Below are 6,000 nucleotides of genomic sequence, written 5' to 3' on the forward strand. Positions count from 1 at the left end.
ATTGATTGATTACATACTTATATTATGTTAATATATACTATATATTACAAACTTATACTATAACATTTGTATATATATATATATATATATATATATATATATATATATATATATATATATATATATACATATATACATATATTTAAAATATAATGTAGCAATACATATTTTTATTTAAATAGTTTGCTAATTAAAACATACTAAGCTTCCCCTCTTTGTTTTCTCTGATCTTTATTGCTAGTAACATTTTAAGTTCTTTAAACAGCATTTTATTTTGTTGTGTATTTGTGTATTATTTTGTTGTGTATTTGTGTATTATATGGCATATTTATCGACTATTTATTCTTTTCTTTAGTCAAACACTATGAAAAATTTGTTTAACCAGCATTACTATCGAAAACCTTCATAAATAAGTATGGAATTTTAAATTCATGCATGCATTGTTAACGAAGCACAACAAGGAACTGAATAATCGATTAAATGCAGATTTTAAGTAATTAGTTTATTATGGAGTTACCAAAATCCTTTTAAGCTTTATCTATAAAGTATCTGCATAAAAACACAAACAAAGAATGTTCAATGATTTTGAAGCGCTAACGTTGTTCCAACAATGGCCGCCAAAAATCACGAAGAAATTATCTAAAATTGAGATCAAAAATCTATCTGAAGTTTTTTTTCGAAAAAACGCATTTTTTATCTGAAAAGGCGATTCCCTTGTTCGTTTATAGCATTGGATTTAATAGCGAAGTTTTTATCTTAAAAACGGAGTTTTTTGAATGTTTATAGCAATGGACTTTTTTTTTCTTCGCTTTTTACGGTAAAGACTTCGTGTTTTACGGAAAAAACTTCGTTTTTTATGTTTATAGCATTGGCCCCTGTATAACTAGATGGAAGAACATAGTCAGGTGTATCTTTCTTTCTTTCACGAATTTCAACGCAAACGTCGCACTGATCTTTTTTAGGTTTGTGTATAAATACGTTTTTCTTGTCAAGCAACTCATAGAAAACTGTGTGGCCCACGAGATCCAAGCGTTTTTCTGCTGCTTTAGTCTTGTAGAACCTGCAATATATAAATATATAATATATATATATATATATATATATATATATATATATATATATATATATATATATATATATATATATATATATATATATATATATATATATATATATATATATATATATATATAATTCTGTATAGTACATCAGAGACAGGTTACTTATTTGAACTTTATTGCGCGTTGGTTTAAATGTTTGTGCTCTCCATTTTATTCCCGTTGAAAATCCATATTTTAAAGCTCAAGACTTTTTTTTTTGAATTCGAGTCTTAATTTTTTTAGGGGCTAGTGCATAATTGGTATTGATATTTCGATTAGTAATTAATACGTCTCTGATTCCTTATTATGTCATTACTCAATGTACTGTTGTAATAATGATTTTTATAGTTACAACAGTGCATTGAGAATTTAAAAAACGTGGTACAACATTTTGAGTCCCGGGGCCAATGCTATAAACAATTCGAAGTTTTTTTCGAGAAAAAAAATCTTTCGTAAAAACGCAATTTTTCACGTACGAAAAAAAGTTCGTAATCTCGAAGAATTTATCGCTGTTTGTATTTTTTTCGGCCATTGCTATAAAGCATAAAACGTATACGTCACTAAAATTCACGAACTTTTTTATCCGTAATACATAGTAGTTATATAATAGTAATTTTGATTTATTAGGCCTAATTAATGAATTTTATTAGTCATTAAGTATGCTGTGCTGTCTATTCTACTTTTATGAATATTTTTACATTCTAGTATTTGGTGTTTAAAAAAGCTGTGTAAAATTAAAGTAGGAACATGAATTTAATTTTTTCGGGCGAAGACTTAGATTTCGAAGTTGCAGAAAATTAGCTTCGCCACCGATTGCCTCGAGAGGTTGGTGTTTAAAACATTACTTAAAATTACTATATATATATATATATATATATATATATATATATATATATATATATATATATATATATATATATATATATGTATATATATATATATATATATATATATATATATATATATATATATATATATATATATATATATATATATATATATATATATATATATATATATATATATATATATATATATATAATGATTTTTTATCGAACAAAATCAGAAATCAAACTAAATAGGCGCAGAAATTATATTTTTGTTTTGTTTTTCAATATCATTTTAGTTTAATGGTCGCTTTTTTAACGAAGATGTTTCTGACAACGTTTTTTGAGAGTAGTATCGAGTCCCAAGAGCTGTATTAGATTTTTTAGAAACTAGGCTTAAAGATGATTTGCAACATTATACTAAGCAATTTGCAACATTATACTAAGCATTTCTTCATTTTATTGGCACAAATGTTTTTTTTCATGTTCTCAGAGACTGTCATGGAATCTTTACCAACACAATTTATCGTATTATACAGTGTAGGAGAAGCTATTTTCAATGTTAGTGTATTAAGTTAATAAAACTATTGGAAGTATATATATATTTACATATATATATATATATATTTAGATATATATAAAATTGATATATACTATACATTACATCATGTTATCACTGTTAATTTTATATACTGTAATATATCTCTGCTGTTTTTGAATAGAATGATTAAATTGCCATTATTATTACCCTTGTTATATATCATTAGCACTGTTAGTAGCTTACTTTACATTAGTTTATAACTATTTGTATATAAACTCGAATGTAAAATCTTTATTTAGAAATATGATTGATTGATTACATACTTATATTATGTTAATATATACTATATATTACATACTTATACTATAACATTTGTAAATATATATATATATATAAAATATAATGTAGCAATACATATTTTTATTTAAATAGTTTGCTAATTAAAACATACTAAGCTTCCCCTCTTTGTTTTCTCTGATCTTTATTGCTAGTAACATTTTAAGTTCTTTAAACAGCATTTTATTTTGTTGTGTATTTGTGTATTATTTTGTTGTGTATTTGTGTATTATATGGCATATTTATCAACTCTTTATACTTTTCTTTAGTCAAACACTATGAAAAATTTGTTTAACCAGAATTACTATCGAAAACCTTCATAAATAAGTATGGAATTTTAAATTCATGCATGCATTGTTAACGAAGCACAACAAGGAACTGAATAATCGATTAAATGCAGATTTTAAGTAATTAGTTTATTATGAAGTTACCAAAATCCTTTTAAGCTTTATCTATAAAATATCTGCATAAAAACACAAACAAAGAATGTTCAATGATTTTGAAGCGCTAACGTTGTTCCAACAATGGCCGCCAAAAATCACGAAGAAAATATCTAAAATAGACATTTCTCTAATTCGATTGCGCAACTAATTTCTCAGCTTGAAAAAGAGGTCAGTAAGGACAAAAATGTAAACAAATAGCGGCAAACTATTTTTTCTTTTTCAAAATTTTGGTAGCTAAAAATATTATTTTTTAGCTGGTCGTTTATTATTTTTAAAGTTTTATATTCTTCAAGCTTCTGTAACTTTCATGACATACTTTTATTTTTTTTTCTATGATTGTTTTTTCGGATGATAAAAGTTTACAATTTTCACAATCTAAGTTTTTGGTAGAATCGATTATTGTATGAGTTTCAGTATCAATATTAGTTGTAAACTCTGGATATTTTAACTTTTTGCATTGAGATTTTCTAAGTAACTTATCTTGTGATGTCTTGAATGAAAAAATGCTAGGAACGTCATTCCCTGATTTTAAAGTTTTTTTTACCGCATCCTGAACTAACTTTTATTTCCTCATGCCTATAGTGAAATTCACACACTTTCGTGTGTTTCATTATTTCAAATTTATCAGCAACTCCTTTACGTTTATATTTAAATATTTCGCTACACCAAGCTCTGTAAACATCAAGTTTTTTTTTCTTAATTGGGAAAGAAAATAGAGCAATGTTAGTCTTTTCCATATTGTTATTATAAAACGAACTTCCGCACAGTGGAATACAGCAATACATCCCTCTTCCACCTTTTTTCACTTCGTTTGGTCTGAAAATGCTTGGGTTGGAATGAGACATCTTTTGGAGCGAAATTATGTTTTTAATTTTATAATTTCGAGAAAGAGTTTTTATCTGTTTACATTTTTGTCCTTACTGGCCTCTTTTTCAAGCTGAGAAATTAGTTGCGCAATCGAATTAGAGAAATGTCTATTGAGATCAAAAATCTATCTGAAGTTTTTTTTCGAAAAAACGCATTTTTTATCTGAAAAGGCGATTCCCTTGTTCGTTTATAGCATTGGATTTAATAGCGAAGTTTTTATCTTAAAAACGGAGTTTTTTGAATGTTTATAGCAATGGACTTTTTTTTTCTTCGCTTTTTACGGTAAAAACTTCGTGTTTTACGGAAAAAACTTCGTTTTTTATGTTTATAGCATTGGCCCCAGATCTCAAATTTCAAGTATCTTAAGTATGAACTCTTTCTAAGCAAACGTCAAAATCTTTTGCCAAGCGCGTTATTAAAAATGTATTGTATTAAAGTAAATGTAGAAAGTAATGCACCAAAAATTAAAAATATTCTTGCATCTCTACTATAACACAAAAACAAACACACAAACAAACATACAACCCCCCCCCTCTCCCCACTCACTTTGAACATACGCATTATCCATAATCAAACCCATTTCCTCAACGCAAAAATTTTTCAAAACATTGAAAACAAAAAAAGCATTTAGTATATAAAAAAAAAAATTAAGAGAGATAAAGAACAAAAGATAGTCAAATCGCGTACGTACTATAAAAAAGTTTGAGAACGACTGAGTTATAAAGTATTTTAAAAACTGGAGTAAAATTTATTTATGACCAGTTATATTAGTTAAGTTCTAGAATATCAGTTGAAAAGTCTAGAGTGCTCATTACAACTTTTTATATTATGGCCCATAGTTTTGATTACGGAACTTAGAACAGAAAGTTCAAATAAAACGCTAAACTTAAATAAACTTTGTATAAAAGAATATATTGACCCCACAGCTATAAACTATTAATCTAAGTATATTCTACCTGAAAATTTCAGCCTTAGATGTCCAGTCATTAACTAGATAAAGTCTTTTGGTGTCTTTTCGACAGTAATGAGACTCCAACTTTTCTAGCGAATCAATAAACTCATCAGCATACTGCTTACTCAATTGAAAACTATCAAGACTAGTAAATAAATCTGGTTTAGATAATACGTAAGGATTTGCTTTTGGGAATTCTGTTAGACAAAAACGTCTTACTGTGCTATGAGACAATGCCAGAGTGTTTAAAAAAAATTGCTTGCATACAGGCTGTATAATATTTTTAACTTTAAGGTGGTATGCAAACTCATTATTTCTACAGTATTTATCGTATGGGTTAAATACTGTTCTTCTTTTAGTATCGCTAATACAAACTAACAATTTAACCATTTCAATTTTCATATTTTTATCAAGTAGACAGAACTCGGTTAAAATATGTTGTCTTGTTTCGTCATTTATGTCACGACACCGCAGATTTTTTTGAAAACACATAGTACTTTCACATCTTGCACCAAGTTCTTTGGCGTTTTTTTTAATTTTTTTTCGAACCCCATCAAGTAGTTTAGTACCGGTATATTCTTTACCTTGCTCGCGCAGTCTTTTGTTTACATTCACAAAAGTGCTTTTTTTAATACTTTTTTTTAATGCGTTGTTAAGATCATTCCAAATATTTAATGCATTACTTGATTTGTCAAAAATATTGGATAGTTCAATGTTATTTTGGAGTTCAACTGTTAAAAATGTTCCTTCTTTGTCCGATGAACCATCATTATTTACTATTTGAGCCATACTGTAATCAAAATACGTTTTTTAATAAGGTTATATGACATTAAATTTATGAAAACCGGATGCATTTAATATCTTGGTTGACTGTTTCTCTTCACTCTCCTTATTTTTCATCAAATTTAATTGAACACTTTTTTTTACATAGGCA

The sequence above is a fragment of the Hydra viridissima genome, unplaced genomic scaffold (genome assembly GCF_058129835.1).
Source record: "Hydra viridissima isolate aposymbiotic clone 2 unplaced genomic scaffold, HvirCarnegie_v1 scaffold_4, whole genome shotgun sequence".
Lineage (NCBI taxonomy): Eukaryota > Metazoa > Cnidaria > Hydrozoa > Anthoathecata > Hydridae > Hydra > Hydra viridissima.